We start from the raw sequence: 18184 nt of genomic DNA, 5'->3' as shown, positions 1-18184 counted from the left end.
GAGCAGGGCAAAAAGCCAGAATAAGAATTAGTTATACCTGTGTTGCATCTCATTTGTCTGTTATGAAGCTACAAGGATGTGATTTCCATAGACTCCTACGGATAGGGCTAGAATTATCATAGTGTTCTCTGTGTTACTCAAAGTAATCTGTCTGGAAGGCAGGTCTTTCCACACCTTTGAAATCACTTCAGGGCTACTCACATGGCATTTTCCATTCCCTTGAAATACCCTTTTTTATCCACAATAGAAGTTATTTCACAATAGAAATGTGTATTTTCTAGCCTTGTGTTTTTAATGATTGCCTGTCTGGATGCATAGGGAAACACACCCGACAAGGCTCCTAAACTTATTTTGCTGCAGGAGCTTCTTCTACCCCTTCTGACAATTTGTAGGGTTTGATGAATGATTTCAGTGATAGCTGTAGAGGAAAACTTCATTTCTGTAGCACAGTGGATTTCAATAAGAGATCTGATCCAGAATAGATGCAGCTCCTACCCTGGGGGTTAAGTGTAGAAATGAAACCCATGCAATCAACCATTTCCTTGACAACTGCAAACTTATGATGTGATCTTTTCAGAGCTATTACACAGGGTCAGGATAAGACTATTAAATGGGTCTTAGCATAACACTGCCTTTAATCAGGGAAATTGCGATTGCATGGAGGATCTTCTAGAGGATCTTAAAAATATTTCACCAAATCACTTGGCAGTCTCACTTGGCATGAAATCAACGGCACATTTCACTTTTGACTTCCTAGTAATGGGATTTTCTTTCTGTCACAAAATGTTACTTCATTTTTGCCTTGGCTCAGAACAGGTCCAGCTGGTGCTGGGTAGTAGAGCAAGTGCAATGTTATTCACTGGAGTTTTGTGCTAGGTCAGTTTCTACATAGCCATTTCATGGGAATGGAGTCTCGAAAATGTGTGTTGGCTTGGTTCTTCCCTTTTCCCCTACCCTTGCTTTCAATTAGAAGTACCAATTATCCATCAGCTGTGAACTCCCTTCTGAAATTTCAAGTTGCAATTGTCTGCAAGTAGTGAACCTATCTTGAGTGCATCTTTTAAAAGAAGTACTGTTTAAGTAGCCAACTAAGTGGGTTTCGTATGTATGTCACACTGACAGGCTCTAACTGCTGTATTTCAGTGCTTAAAAAGGATTTACCTGTAAAGAAGTATGTCCATAATACTAGGAGTCTCAAAAACTTCAGACTACAAATGTTTTAGTTTATTAGATACTAATGTTATCTTCTGAGATGCACTGTTGTATCTCAAAATGAAGTCAGTTTTTGTGCCTGGCCAGATATCTAGAGTTGGAAAATCAACCATAAAATTCAATCCATGCTGATATCTAGCCTTCAAAATGTTATTTATTCAAATTACTTTGACAGCCATAATATATCTAGCTGCAGTCATTCTCTTTATTCCACACTGGATGCCTGCTTCTAAAAGGAAAACACTGCAGAAGTTCTGCAGGGAATAGAGAAGTAGGAATTAATCCATTGGATAAGGCATGTTGGAGGGAAGGAACATGAAGATTTCTTGGTACTCTGTAATTAAGTATTTGCAGTCATTATGGGGAATAACTATTGTAGGCATATTTTGGTTTGAATCTGAATTTTCTCTGTGGGCTTTAGGAAGTATTGGCAGCTTAAGACATTTGGGACTTGGTACCAAGAAAGTAACAGAGTATTGAGGAAGTAATGAAGTGTCTTAACAATTGGAAGTACAATTATGTTTTTAATTACTTTGCACAATGATTTTAAACTACTGGAGCAATCCATGCTTTAACAGCTCTCCCATCTCTGTGGGATTAGGTGTTGGGCATGTCTAAAGCAATTTTGCAGTCAAATTTTGCAGGTGTTAATTAATGTGAGAATGATCAAGTTTTGCTTGTGTACTCAGCAGAGGCCTAGACTCGTACCAAGACAAATTAGAGAAAGCTAAGTCAAGCTTAGCACAACCAACTTTACAGCTGCTCATCTGCAACTCAGGCCCAAGGCATCCAAATTGTATTCTACAACACAAAGAGCAGTAAAAGGCAGCCACCAGCACAAACATTGGATTTGATGCATTCATTTTGCTGTCACATGTACTTACATTGTAATGCTTGTGCATTTGGCTTGTCCAGCTTTCTGTCATCATTTTGTTTCTCATTACAGGGTTGTTGAAGAAGCAGACACTGGGATATTTCAATTTTTTCCCTGATGGTCTCAGCCAGTAACTTAAATACCTACTTTCAAGTTCACATTTTTCTGGTTAGACTCCCGTCTAGAAACATTCCTCTTTACTCCAGAAACTAGGTCAGGGAGAGATAAGCTCCTCTCAAGGGAAGACTCTTGAGAACTCCTAAGACAGATCTTATCTAAGCAGCATCTGAAGTATTTGCCCATAAGAGAGCTTTTGCATGTTGCTACTTCCTCTTTTAAGCAAAAATCAACAAGAAGAGGAAATTGATAGTTGGGTCAGTTGCTCTTCCTCTGTGAACTAAGTGCTTGTATGGAAGAGAGAAAGAAAGTGTTCAATGTGTGAAGGGAGAGTGGAATATCTTCAGCAAAAATGCCAACAGTTTATTAAATCTGACCTTCTTTCTGGTGTGTTTCAGATGGGTTAAAGGATGAAAGAGGTTCCCTGAAATATTAAAGAGAGAACTTTTAATTCTGAGAAATTTGGAGAGAACTATGTATGCTGTGAGTGGTTGGCTGATGGCCTTTCATGGAATTAAATATCCATCAAATCTAGGCTGCTGGGTTGCTTCTAGAGGGATTTCAAGAAAGAGGTTTCTAGCACAGCAATTTTTCCAGTGATCCATCCATGTAAAATCTGAGTAACCAGATTTCAAAAAGGGACTTGGACCTTTGTCTTTGGACTCTTATACTGAGAAATTAGGAGAAAAAAAACCAATTTTTATCTCAAGTTAAAGGAGAATGATGGTATTAGAAGAGCCCTGGGAGTTTAGCCTGGGAAGTTTTCACAGGGTCTGAGGGATGGCTGTGGAGACACCCTACGCTGATCCAAAGGCACACAATACCTTCTCCCTAGCTGATGTGGTGACTCGCTATCTGCAGCTTAGCAAACTGAAATTGCTCAGTGCAGGGTTGGAGGAAGACCAGTGCTGGCATAGAGAAAGTGCAGGGCCACAGTCTGCAATGGACAAAAACAAAAAATCAGGAATGTGACAGCAAGTGATTAGATCAGCCCAGGATAACTTGGAAGCAGAGGTTTGATTTTTCTGGTTTTTTCAGCGTTTTGACTGATTCCATGCCTTGTACATTCCCCAAAGATTTCCCTCCTTGCCCACGTGTCCTAGCGGGCCCACTTCTCTCCAGGCAGCACCACATGGCTCTGGCTGTCCTGCATTGCTGGTGCTTTCCACTTCCTCAAAGTATGTTTGTCCTACAAAGCTGCACTGAAATTACAAGCTGTATGGCTAAACCTACTTCCAAAACTGAACTAAAGCACCCTTGAAGCCATGTTTTTTTCTAAGTAGACAGCTTTGGGTCTCAGAGGTAGCACACATAGAGGAGAGAAGTATGGAATTAACAGAAGTCTGTTGCTGGTGTTGCTGGGTCTTCAGTCAGGCTCACAGGAGCTGCCTTGAAGTGATGCAGCACCAACAGAGATTTTCCTGCATGAGGCTTTGGACACATAGTTGAAGTTCCCATCCTTGTTACTTCTGCATGTTCTCTGCCAAGGTTCAGTAATCCAAATCCCTGTTCAGATGGGGGTCTTGAGGGCTTATACTGTCTTTACTTACATGACCAAAATCATATCTGTGGTAGTTTATAGCTGCCAGCAATTTGGATAGCAGTCCAAGGTGGATATGGAATAAATAAATCATGGGCTTGGGGAAAAAATAGGTGCATGGCTGCATTTCAGAGGTTACTTGTGCTGCAGCTAGAGAACCAGTTGTTCACTGCCAGTGGAATTGTAGAATCATAGAATTGTGGAATTGTAGCATCATAGACTCATAGAATGGTTCATGTTGGAAGGAACGTTAGAGATCACCTCGTTTTAACCCCCTGCCATGGACTGGGATGCCTCCTGCCAGCACAGATTGGCTGTTTGCCATGTGGGGACTGCAGGCCTTTGCTGAGGTTTAGGTAATGACAGTCTGACCTGAGAGATGGTGAGCCCTTGAAACTCCTTTGTCCAGAAGTGGGATTAGCAATGGATGGTCATTCCCAACTACCTGCTGTGGTTGTGGAGGTGACACCAATGTTGTGGGTAGTATGGTTACCTGAGCAGGGTGCTCAATTCCTCTGACAGTGCAAAGAGAAATGTGTGAGTCAATGACTATCACCAAAATGATGCAGATTCTTTCAAGGTTTTGAAAGATTTGGCTTAGTTTGTGGATTTCACAGCAGCTTTGTCCAGGTCCCTACATGCAGCATGTGGTAATGGCTTGTGCCAATGAACGTGTCAGTCTGCAACCTTTTCCAATGAACATTTGACTGTTAGCTTTCAATGTACATGTTTTAAATGTGATATATACACAAATGCTTTGCACTGTGCTGTTTCCTAAAGGATGCTCAAGATGCGCTGTAAGGATTCTTGACTGTTACACATATGTGAAATATGTACATATGGGACAAAATTAAACAATAGACCCTCTCTTCTTGGCAAAAAAAAAAAGTACATGTACCTAACATGTACCTAATTAAATGCTGAAAAATCTGTATTACTGTAATGCAAACTCCATAATAAAAATCTTGATCTTCAGCCTCACTGAAGAAACATACACAGAAAATTAACTCTACCTTTTATTTTATGGTACTGTTTCTTTGTTAAATTCCATTGTTATAAGGCTTATTTTTCTACCAGTAAAGTAATAAAGACATAAAGGTTCTTGTGAAACACTATCTCAGGTAAACATCATTTATTCCCTCAAAAATGATGCTGTGGTTTGTTTTAATGGAGCAACATCTGCTCATTCAGAATTAAGTGAGTTCCCTGAACAACAATTAATAAAAATATTGCCACTAAATATGCCTGGCATATTTTTTATAATAATAACATAAACCCATACAACTGGGAGAAACAACAACAAAATAAGTGCTCTTGTCTGCTTCCCCCTTTCTCCCATCCTGAGGGTCTCTTAACAAAGAACTTCACTAGATAGTTAATTTTTTGGTCTGAATGCCTAAACACTGATAATTTATTTTGCTGGGAAGACTCAATATGTTCTAAATAGCAATGACTGTAGGAAGAGCTCTCATTATGTGGTGATATGGAGTAAATAATCCAAAAGCATGATACTAAGATGCTGCAGAGCCTGAGTATACAGAAGAAAGTCCTAATACATACTTTTTTTCATGTTGTTCCTCAGCAGCAAAATTCACTAGCCAAGAGAGCAGGTCACTGACCCTCCATCAGTCAGCACACAGCAGTTTCTCACTCTTTAGAGTAGATTTTGAGATTTGCAAATAGAAATTAAATCCCTCAAAGTGTCATAGGAAGAGAATGGTGAGTGTTGTCACTTGTGGCATTTTTTTTTTTTTTGTTATTTTGGGGCTTTTTCTAATATTATAAAAATATTAAGTTGCATTGCACTCGTCTTGGACATCAGTTGGTAGGCTTTCTTAGGTTTGGTTACCATTTATCCTGTAACATTACTCATTTATTGCAAAGAGGTTTACTATCTCATATAACAGCTAAACAAGACATGCTAACAAGCTGATGATAGAATGTTGTAGGAAAGATTTTTTTTGGAAATAATTGAATATATTCATGTTACACAATGATCTTGGAACATATTTTCTCTGTTGACATTTAAGGAGAATTACAAATTGGACTTTTCTGGTTTTTTTTCTTATTTCTATATGGGCTTATGCTGTTAAAGAGAAAGGGAAGACTGGGTGGCTGACTTAATGTCCCTCTATTTTTAATTTTTCTGGCTGTGATTACTGCTTTCAGTGATGCCTTTTCCCATCATATTTACATATCACTTGATCTAGGACTGACAGCATCTCTACAAAGGTCAGTCTCTAAAAGAGCATGCTGGGATTTAGCTTCCCTAGGAGCAAGCATCTTTTACTAAAAGGGAGAGAAGTGGTTATATTTGGGGGGGTGGCAGGTGGGAAGCTTTTTTTATTCCATTATGAAGGAAAAAGGCTTTCAAACAGTTCAAGCTGCACAACTGTTAACAATGCAGACTATTAAAGGGATAGCAATCAGCCTACACATCAGACACAGATTGAATTCTTGCTGCTTGTCGTGTAACCAGAGATAAGAGTATTTTCCAGTGACTCTGATAAAATAAATACTGTCATAATGATTCTGAGCGAGACTCATCCAGATGTTGCAGACTTCTTGCTGTGGTATTTATTCATAAATCTTGTTAAAATGTAATCAGAGAAAGCATGTCTCAATTAAAGCCATCAAAACTCTGTGACAATGTTCGTGCAAATGCAATAATAATCCTAATGTGTTGACACAAAATGTGTGCAGTTGGTTACTGGCATATTAGAGCTCACTAATTAATACAAAACTAGCTTCTTGCAAGTGAAAGAGGGCATGTAAGTTCCTCTGTACATGAAGGATTATGGATTATGCCCTTTTTGCCTGTGTGCATATGACTGCTGGGACTTCCACAATGCTTAAAATTCTTAAAGATTTTCATATTTATTGACTTGTACATGTGCTCATAACTTGCTTCCCCCACTCAGTCTATACAATTGTTACCTGGTCCTGGTGCATGACAACATTACATTCAAGGGCTTGGTTGTGTAAAATAATTAGGGAGGCATATGTAGATGAAATGGAGTTTTTATGAACAATTTATAGGACAAAACAGCTTGCATAAACTAGGGTATCACCACTCTCGCTTCGAACACTTGACTGTGCAGCCATAGCAGTCTGCATTTCCCTCTGGTGAGCTGTATTTAAAGAAGCAAAAAATAGTTTAATTCTGTGTTTCTCTCTAAATAATCTGCTGCCCTGCTGTAGGAATACCACTCAGTTACCACTGGGAGAGGGTGATCCTGAGCTGATGATTCTGTTAGGATGTGATCACGCCATGACAGATTTAACTGTGAAGCTTTAAGACTACTTGCGAATGCCAAAAGGAAACAACTTAGCTTGAAAATTGTAACATCATGTGTCAAATATAATTTGGAAGCAGAAAGAGCACAGCGTCCAATTCTTGACGTTTAGGCGCAATGTTAAAGCTGGATGAGCTTTTTGGGGACTGAAGTGCTGCCACAAAATCTTGAGGATACTTACAAGTTAAGGCATGACTGGCCAAATGTATCTTAGCAAGTTTGGGAGTGTTCAGCATAGCTGGATGGAGGGAGGCTAAGCACACTTGGTTATTTGACAAGCAGTGGCTTGCTGCTCCCTAGCAACTTGTTTGTGACTGACACTGCGGTGAGACAAGTTAGGACTCCTGCTAAAAATTTGTAGCAAGCCTGATAGAAACAAATTCTCACACTGCAGGACAGAAACCACAATGCTGAGGCTTGTAAGCTGCAAATTGATTCTATAAGGCCCAACTGTGCAAGCCCAATGGCTTTATCTTTCAATAACATTGCGCACAGTTGCAAATGGTTCCCTGGGATTCAGATGTGTTCTGATTGCCTTACCCCATACCAGAGGGCTTTCCCATCAGTCTCTGACCACGGGCAGGCAGTTCCTCCTCTCCTGTCACTACACAGCTAACATTTTCACACTTGGGAGAAATGTGCAGGAGAGGTGAGCAGCTGGTGCACTAATATCTGGCTTTAAGCATTTTTACATCCTGTCTTGATGCTAGCCAGGCTTCAGAAAATTCTCTTCAGCTCAGGTTGGGGAAGGTGAAACTGGAAATAAAAAGACATAAAACACACCCAAACCCTCCAAATTACAAACTAGATCCAAGTTGCAAATTGTAGGAGAAGGAATGAAAGAAAACTGCACTTGGTATAAATTTACTGATCTACAAAGTGAATCTCTCTGATCACTGAATCAGTGAATTCACTGATCTCTCCATGCACTCAAGGGAGTTCCTTTAGAGTTTCCTCATGAGAGATTGTGTCCTCCCACATGCCCTACATCTCAGATTTTTTATGCAGAGAGGTCCTAGAAGAGAGTCTCAGCTATTACACCTGATGACTTGCAGCCCTCTGGGGGTTCCCTTCAATCACCCCATTTTTCCTTCCAAAATACATTTATCTTTGAGTTATTCAGGGAATATATTTTTAGCTTCTTCTGGCAAAAGGACTCTCTCACTTTTTGAAGGTGCAGGTACTACTTTTGCAGACTGGATGACGTTTCCTGTACTGGACTGGCCTGGGGTCATTCCCTAACTCTGAGAGTTATTTTCATCTCCCTCTCTCCCACGGTGAGCCAATTTGTATGCTTCAGTGTGAAGTGTCTCCATCCACTAACCCTGTCTTTCTTCTTGCGCAAGCTGATGTAAAATGTATGTAGCTCATTTTTTCTTTTGAGAGCGGATGCTTTAGGTGAAAAATAGGTTTGGAGTGATTGACTCTTCAAATCGATCTTTGGTATTCTAACACATAGAATTGAGCTACCTAGGTTTCTTTGTCTTTGCAAACCACACTGTGAGGCAGGAAAGTGCTATTCTCTGTATTATTCCTAGCAAACCAGAGCACAAAGAGGCTAAGAAGAGATTCCTCCAAGTATTTCAACAATCAGTACTGTTTAAGTGACCCTCTATGGCTGAATCAGTGTGCAGGCCAGAAGTCTCCTACTGAATACCACAAGTACCCAAAACAGTCTTTGCACCTTAAATCCTGTGTTTCCCAGAGCAGTCCTCGTGCCACATGGGCACAGAAAATGAGCAGCTGACTGTGCCCTCTAGCCATTTCTCTGCCTTTCTGTGTTTTAAAAGCACAAGAAGATATTGAAGGGGTTGGACAAGCTTGTGTTCAAAAGTTATTGATTACCAGGCAGCAGCCCAATGCCTAGCCCGTGTGTTGGGGATATGGGGAGATGAAGGTTTGATGCCCAGCTCTGCTTAAAACATTCAAAACCTTTCAGCATTTCAAGCAGAATAAGAAAGAGACTGGCAACTCAGGTACTTTATGGTAGGAATAACTCTCTCACTCCTTTAATCTCTCTCAAAACATTTGAGCTTATGTTGGGGCATGGATGGGTGCTTTGGGAGGAGGTGGAAGATGTCCCATATGAAATTCTGTGTTTGCCATCTTATGGTCCCAAGACTTGATGTCTAGATAGCAGTAGTGTGACATTTCTAATGTCTAAGAGTCACCTAATCCATTTGGTTGGATTATACATTTACTTTGCTCTTAAAATCTTGGGGTGTGGTACTTTTTCCCATTTTCATGCTGAAGAATTATTTGCAAGTCTATCAAGAGTCTGCTGGTTAAAAGCTATAAAGTGCAATTTCATAACCCTTTATTGTCTTGAATTGTGTATCTAAGGAAGCATTTCAATAGGCTGAAGTAGTATTGACACATTGTCTAATGGATCTACAGCAAATATTACTCCTCTGTGGAGGGCAATCTAAGGACTGTGGCCCAAAAAACAAGTAATAGCTGAAATGTAATCATCATCAACAAGAGAATGAGTTTATGACAGAAATTACTACAGGGAGAAAAAAATATTTTGGACAGAACAAATTCTTCCTGAAGGATGGATGCATGGCTTTGTGCTTGTGATTGAGAAAGTTCAGGTTAAGTTTGCTGAGGGGGATATTTCTGCGAAATCTCTCTTGATGAAAGTCAGGTCCTTAATTTAAAAATGCTGTCATACTGTCTGCAATCTATTTATCACAGTAGGATGGAAGACAGTTCTCTTCAAATTTATAGCATCGTCAGCTTGTAAATGTATAAGTAAACTGAAGTAGTGAGTGTTGTGTTGTTTTAAAAACTGATTACTTTCTGGAAAAGACCTCTGTCTCTGTTTGCTTGTCTCATTATTGTGACAACATTTCTCTGATAGCTTGCTGCTGCCAGTCCTTGTTAGACAGGCAAACACATAGGTGCTCTGTGGAAGCTGCTGTGTTGTCCTCTGGATGGGCTTTGTCCTCTGTCTTCCCAATTTCCCTCTAGTAGGCTACTGCAAACTGAGCATTGGGAAACTCTTGATTTCAAAGGTGAGACTCTTGTAATTACAGCTTCAATTTTCATCTCTCAGAGAAGCCCCATAGTCTTCATCTACCCCAAGGGTGTGAGATGGGTTCCATGTGCACTAACATTTGCATGTTTAAATAATCCAAATTACTGACTGAAAGCCTCTTTAAAATCACTGAACTGCCTTTGGAGAATGATCTGTCTGGTTCTATCACAGTGGTTGTCAAGTGACAGGCTCAGGTGTTTAAACTTAAGTGAAAGCAACGTCACCCATTTTACTAAGATCTTACTGGAAAGAGTTCTGGCCAGGTATAAAGGACCAGATGTTCACAGGAGCTCAGCTCTCAGGTTAGGCACTTAAATGAGGTCAGTTTTTCACTTTTGTTTCTCTCCATGTAAACTAGAAGGAGCTCAGCAGAGCTGCAAAGTGAGTTTTGTGATTTCATTTCAGTTTCAAAAATAAAGCAATGTCAAAAATACAGCAATGACAAAAGGATCTGAATGTCTCAGGAAATTACAGCATTTTAGCACCATTGATCTCAAGTCAGGGAAAGAGTTGAAATGTATCAACAAAGTTCACAGTGCACAGAGGTCTTTTACTTCACTATTTTGCAGTGATAACAGAATATTTCAGCATTTATAAATTGTACTCTTGATTTTGTTAATCTCTTAGGGGCTGCAGGACTCATGTAGAGGGGCAGTTCCAGAATATTTTGTGCCTCTTTATCCTTCATTTCTCACATCCAAGATTAGCAGACAGTGCTCACAACTCCTGTTTCCCCGTGGTCCTTCCTTCTGTCCCATGCAAAAAACAAATGCAGAACTGGACCTTTCAGAGTATGAGAACAACCACTGTGACCAAGAGGATAAGAGAAAATGCTCAATTTAGTGCCTATGCCACGCCAACAGGTGATCTACTTGCTGGAAAGCAAGCTAGGTGGGATGACTTGTGGTTGCCAATAAATTATTGCTGGTGCTTTGGTGAAAAGTTTGGAAGCTTATCATAGCACATGCACAACGTTTTCTTTTTTTAAAGCAAACAAGCAAGCAAGCCTGTGTTGTTCTATACAAGAAACAAAATCTGCATGAATACAGTAAAAAAGCAAGGAATGCAAAATGCATCCAGCCTTTACCCCCGGCAGCCACCTTTCAAAAGAGATTTGATTCTTACACACATGGGAGTTTGGAGGATTCTTCAACTCTAAGTTGGTTTATCAGGCCCGTGAATCCCACAAGACCTCACCAGAGATGGCCATGCGTATAGCACCCCTTCTTTCACACATACAGATGTCCTCAGCAGAAAGCTGCTGCATTAAAAGTAGGGTGCAGGATTTGTGGCACCTAGAAGAGGAGTGTCCCTCAGCCACTGAAGAGAGTGAGGACATGAAATTTGGAGTGAACTCCTCTAGTCAGCATGGGAAGGGCTGGCAAAACCTGCCACTCAGTTTTTCCATGAGATCTTTGGCTCCTGGGAAACATTGCATTTAGGAGAAGTGAAGCCAGAAAGGGCTTTGGCCAGAAGAGTGAGATGCTGTTGCTTTTCTCCCCCACACACCATCCGCAGCTAGATATGCTGAATTTGCTGTGTGCAAGGCCACAGTAATTGTTTTCCTAACTACATAGTAAGTTAGAAGCTTTAAAAGGGGGAAATGGATGCTTGGATACTGGGTATAGTACAAGGTCTTGGTTCTAGCTTTTTCAAGTAGAAGAAAATAAACATTTGCTCCCATAAAATGCAAGGTTTTAAATCTATGTACTGTACATATAACTCCTTTGAATCAGTGGATATGTAAACTGTATCAGCCTATGAATTTCCAGTTTGGGGGGCTGTCTATTAAGCTGATTTAGCTAATAATTCCAAATGATTTTTCACATCAATGGTTTGGGGTTTTCCACAAGGTATTTCTATTTGATTTTGTGTTGTTTCCTTGAGTATTAATAAAAATTAATTTAGGCAATAAACTTGATGGTGGCAACCCAATAAATAAGAGAGACCTTGTGAAGTGGTATTGAAATGGGAGACTTATTGTAAATTGCCTGAGCAACAACTTTCCCCTTCAGGTGCCAAGCCATCAACAAGTAGCACTAATTTATGTGCAGTAGCCATACTGCTGTAAGGTAAGGACAGGCTGTTTTTTCTTGCAAAAAAATCCAATAAGATCTTGTCCCTTGTAAGAAACTGCTTTGGCACAAGTCTGTCATTCAACTGCTTGTCAGCTGTTTCTGAATTTATGTTAGACAAGGAAGTTCTGAGAAGCTGAGGTGCTACACTTTTCCTCCCCTTCTGTTTTAGAGAAAGGGATGATGAAAGGGGGAAAGTGCACCGTGACAGGGTATGGACAAAAGAGCTGCAGTACCAAAAAAATTGTGTTAAAATGAAAAAGTACTGTGCCCTTCCTTTGATCTAGAGGTCCTGAATTCCTCAGAATCACACCTAAAATAAAAAAAAAAAAAAAATTGAAATACAAATAAACAATTAGACAGTAATGATTTCACCTGAAATGCTGACTCTTACCAGAGAGTCTGTTTCATGAAATGCTGCGTTAAAGTGATAAGAGGTCTTTGCTGTGAAGGTCAAAGCAAAAGGATTTGGCCATGTTGCAAAGAGTCTGGAATGAGTACAGGACCGGCTTACAGAAGAGTGGATAGGTCCAAGCAACAGATAAATTTGGTTGGTATGGTGTCTAGTGGCCCTTCCTGCTTTCTCATTCTCAGATAGTGTGTTATTATCTAGTCAAGGAGAATTCTGATGAGGATTTCTAGTGAGATTATCAGTGACATTTAGCAAATATTTACAGCTGGTTTTGAAGACAAGAAAGGACAAAGAGGCTTGCTTTTTTTTTTTTTTTTTTTGAGTGAGGGATTCAAGCCACTGTTTTTTATTCTAAATGGCAACTCTTTGGAAATTGTTCATGATGTGTGGAGTTTGCCTTTCTTCAGCATTTTTATGCTTCGTAATTATTTTCTCCCATGGAAAATGATTGATTATTTATAAGATTAAATCAAAAGGGTGTTTTTCCTGTTTGTCCTGGATTCTGCTGGGACAGAGTTAATTTTCTCCCTGGTAGCTGGTACAATGCTGTGTTTGGGATTTAGTATAAACATTGATGACACACTGATGTTTTGGTTGTTGCTCAGCAGTGCTTACCCCAAGCCAAGGGCTTTTCCCTTTCCCATGCTCTGACAGTGAGCAGCTGTACAAGAAGTTGGGAGGGAACACATCCAGGACAGCTGACCTGAACTATCCATAGGGATGTTCCACACTGTTATACACCATGCTCAGTGTATAAACTGGGAACAGTTGGCCAGCAGTTTCTACCTTACTGTTGGGATCAAGCTGTCTTGGATTGGTCAGCAGGTGGTGAGCATCTATATTGTGCATCCCTTCTTTTTCTTGAGCTTTATTTCTTTCTCTTTTACCTGTCTCCTTTATTATTATTATTATTTCTTCAATTACCAAACAATTCTTGTCTCAACCCACTTGTTTTACTTTTTTTTTTTTTTTTTTCCATCAACCAGAGTGGAGGAAGACAAGCAAGTGGATGTGTGGTATTTAGTTGGCTGTGATCAAACCCATGACACTGCTGAAACTCTAATAATAGGAATAATGCCTAGTTTTCTACTGATCTTAGATGTGACAAAGTTGAAAGCTAGTGCTGCTCTTTGAGGGAGCTGGTCTATTGCATCAAAAGTCCTGCAGGTTCTTTGAAAATACCTGCCAAAATTCCTTCAAAAAGTATTTACATGGTGTGTGCATCAGTGATTTGCACCCATGATTGCACCCACTGGTTCTGACACTAGTTAAACCACTAAAAATAGCTCTGTTACCAGGAGAGATATGTTTTTTTATTCAAGAACAGTTTGAAGTTTTTAATGTTTACCTTAAAATTTTAAGGCCACTCTCTTAATGCTCTGTGACATATCCATGAAGTGCTGCCCAGCCTTTTGGGGGGCTAGTCCTGTTCAGATGGTTTACCAGGTGTCAGGTTTCTATGATGCATTAATGAAAATATTAATTTTGAGGTAGGGTTATAGGTCTGGCAGAAAGTTTGCTGGTTGCATCACGGCTATGTAAAAACATGGCTTCTAAGAGGATGTCATCCCTTTGGATGAAGGAGTGCAGAGCAGAACCTGTGCCTAGCTCTGGACATCAGCTGGACATCTTAGAGCAGCCTCAGTGCTGGAAAGAGTGAGAGAGGAGAAGCTGCTCTGGAGGGAGTGGGAAGTTAGGAGCTGTTTGCAGCCCGACACTGTCTGAGCAGAGGAAGAAGAGCTTACCCTGTGGTAGACATAATTTCCAGCCATGTCAACCAAGCTCTGACTACAGAGAGACAGGGAATCCGTGATCTGAGGCTTACACTGCCTTAATGTAACAAGGCTAGTGGAAAGTCTACAGCCATTGATATGGCCTGTGGTGCTGGATGTTAGAGAATATTTAGAGCCATAAATATTTCATTTGAGTCAGAATCCACAATAGAGTAGCCTGGACAAGGGAGCATTTCTAAAATGAAAAGAGAAGACATAAGGTAAAGATGAAAAGAAAAAAAAAAAGTATTTTAAAAAATTTAGGTAAAGGGAACAAGTGGATCTGTGTAATGATGAAAGCACAAAGGACTTCAGAGCTCCGTGGGCCGGGCTTGAGAGGCAGAGGGAACAGCAGGGTTTAAGAATGTCATAGCCTAGCAAAGGCTTTAGATCCATTTTTACTTGGGAGAGACTTTTCTGTTTTCTGGCATGGAAGAGAGGTGACAGTGAGTTATTACACAAGTTTAGCAACACTGACTTGGTGGGACTTGTAATGGCTTGTGGGGAAGGGCAGCAGGGAAAGAGTGAGAAAGCTCTGCAATTAGGAGTGCCCTGTATGTGAAGATTTTTGTCTAGTGGTGACCCTGCCCCATTTTCAGCTGCACCTCCAATATCAAATAAAACAGAGTTAAAACATGAAACATCCAGTAATAAAGACCTCTTAGTCCTCCTTATCTTGATCCTGGAAGTGGCAGCCAGCATTTGGGAAACTGGCAAGGAAGAACCACTCTGGTTTTGGGTTGTTTCTCAATGTATTGCTGAGTGTCTAGAGAGTTGAATGTTGCTTAGATAAAATAATCATTTTGAAAAACATTAGACTTGGTGTAGTTTTACATCTCTTTGAGGCAGTGTTTGTTGTGGTGGCTGGTCACAACACAGATTCTTACCATCTGAGAAGGGATGTCTTCCCCACAAGCCTTTTACCTGTAGAAGATGGTTTCTGACAGTGAGGGGAGAACAGGTGCTTGTGCTTAGGATATGCAGTGCCTAACTGTGGCAGTCTGAATGTAGCAGTGTGTAGAGAAGGGTTGGTGGGGGACAGCCTGTGCTCTTGGTGCTGGATTTCCAGAGGATTTGCCTTTAGTAAGGAGAGGATGAATTGTGAAGCTGAATTCCACATCTTTTACCTGAATGGAGAACATGTAATTAATCTTTTCTTGGCGACTTGTCCTCTCCATCTGCAGTCTTGTATGCACAGTGCAATATGTTCCTTTATAGTAAGAAAATGTTACCCATTTGTACTTAGGGGAAAAGAGTGAGAAACATGCAGACCCCGTGAAGAAATGTAGTTAAAGCCTTGCCATTTGGTAAATTGGAGAGGCAAAATTCTGCCTGTCTCCTTCTGGACAGTCCCAGGTACTGGTTACCCTTTCCCCCTGCTTTCCCCTCCTCTCTCCCAGTATGGGACTGACATGGGGGAAGATTTCAGCCTCCTCTTAAACTGGTCATGCCTTTACCACTTCTCTATAGTAATTGCATCAGTGAACATCCTGCCAGCCCTAGTGTTTAAGTTCAGGGTGTGAGGAAAAGTATCTTCCTAGTCAGCAGTATCACTAGACAAAAGAGATTTTGAGGATGTCAGTTTGCATAAAGTATTTTCTAGGAGAAAATTAGGAAAGGTTCTGTTTAGTGAAGGTCACCAAGCTCCTCCTGGCCGTTTCAAAAGGAACTTTTTGAGTCCCTCCCCACAAGCTCTTTTATAATTGTTATCCTTCACTTCTTAAAGAGTATTTCTAAACTTTTTTGTACTCTTGAATGGAAGACAAAATTATTGTTTTGTTAAAACAGAATCGTTTTGGCACTGTGCTATTCCCCAGGATTCCATTTGAAAGAAGCTTTGGTGGGATTTTTCTATTTGGTGGGAGAGTTAAGTGTCAGCATTCCATGCTGAGCTTACACTGCTCCCTAACGAGTGTCTGTGAGAGGGCTGTGTCTCACTGTGGTTATCCTTCCTTGCCAAAACCAGATGCTTCTTCTACAGGGAGAAAAAAAAAGACAACACTGTTTCCAAATGTTCACTGTTTGCTTTCTTGAAAACAAGTCCAACTTGCTAAGTGGCCTTCGGGGTAAATATTGACACAGTTAAGATTCCTGCAGTTTTCATTCTACATTGTGCATGTGTAAAACAAAACTGCTATTTAATGACTGATTTTCTATGGTATAATGTAGACATTGGGGCAGTTCTTAGTTTTTATTCGTTTACCTGTGACAACCCAGCCACAGACTTATATTTCAAAGTACTGAATGAGCTCAGGGTACATTTTAGGTTTGTTATAATAACATAGCTGAAGTTTTTTCAACTTTCATTTACGAATATCTCACTCTTTTCTTGCAAATTCCTGCATAGATTTCAGGGCATCCAGTTGCATTGTGTTTAAAAAAAAGAAAAAAATAACCAACCATTAGACTGACCTCATCCTTTCTGAGCCTTGTCTCTTTAGGGTTACAGGTTTTGATTTCATTGGGCAAAGTAAATGCTTGCTGTTAATTAAAGGATTTAAAATTTAAAAAAAAAAAAAAAAAAAAAAAAAAAAAAAAACATTAGAGAACACTAAAATTTAGGCTCCTTTCTGGCACATTTTCCTCCTCTACATCCTGGCCTTCCCTCAAGCACTTTAACAGTTCTGCATATTTTCAGTCTTTGGGATTTTTTTACTTTTATATTAATACATCTCTTTACTAATTCTCTAATTGAAAATATTCCCAGCATCAAGGAATGCTGCAAATAGCAGACCCTGAGCTGTGCAGTCATGCTGTCTTCTGTCTTCAGGAGTTGGTGTGTATGACTGCAAATACATCCTTTTCATCACTTTTGGGTCTCATAGTAAACACTTCAATTGTCCATCTTCAGGAGAGGGTGGGAAACCATTTGGGCTGCTTAGCAGCAGGAATCTTATCTTTGCTGTGAAGCTCAGTGATTTAGGAGATCTGAGTGCTATGTTTAGGAAGATAAATGGAAGCTTAGCAGTTTCTCTCTTCTACCTCTCCACCAATATTTGTCTCCACTTAAAGGTGTGAGCCAAACTGAATCTGTGAGGGTGTGCAGAAGTATTTCAGCAGCAGTACTTGGATCAAAACTATGTGGGAGAGTTTGGCAGAGTAGCAGATGTATGAAATTATTCCTCTGCTGTAATGTTTTCCTGATTAGTATTTCTATCATATAACAAGAACAAAAACCAAAAAAAGAAAAATATATATATTTAAAAATGCCAGAAACTTTTAAAAACACCCAAATGCATTTTGAAAGGTGTGCAATTAAAAAGCATGAAGCTCCTCTCCTAAAGAGAAAAATCTGCGTTAAACTTAGCTGAAGTTTGGCAGGCTTCAAGGAAGCAGGGTACATTAAAATATAAAATATTTTCTGTCATTCCACTCTTGGGTTATGATGCACTGGTTAATCATAAATTACTTGTAGTTTCACTGGGAATGATCTTTTTCTTTATTTGCATTCCTTAATCCCAAAATAGATGCTTAAATGAGAAGTTCACAGTAGAAATAAATGTGCTGTTTAGCAGCAAAGGCCAGCAATATCCTGTTTCAAGTAGCCATAGCTCCTGGAGACTTTGATTTCAGTTTGACTCTTGAGCATTTGGGATGCTGAACAATGGGCTTCAGGTCACTTCTGCAAACATGACCTATGTTCTTAGTTCTTGTTGGTTAGATTGTAAAAACAGTCTGAAAGCTTTTGTAGTTGACATTAATTAAATCTTAGGCTGGGAATGAGGAGTTGGGAGCTTTGCTCCTAAATTGCCACTGACTGGCTTTTACAGTCAGGTGTTACCTACCCCTTTTTGGTCTTGTTTCATTTTCCAGACTTAGCTAATGGCACTATAGGGACTTCAGAGT

The sequence above is a fragment of the Onychostruthus taczanowskii genome, unplaced genomic scaffold (genome assembly GCF_017590055.1).
Source record: "Onychostruthus taczanowskii isolate IOZ18803 unplaced genomic scaffold, ASM1759005v1 scaffold38, whole genome shotgun sequence".
NCBI lineage: Eukaryota > Metazoa > Chordata > Aves > Passeriformes > Passeridae > Onychostruthus > Onychostruthus taczanowskii.
Note: the sequence above shows the minus strand (reverse complement) of the source record.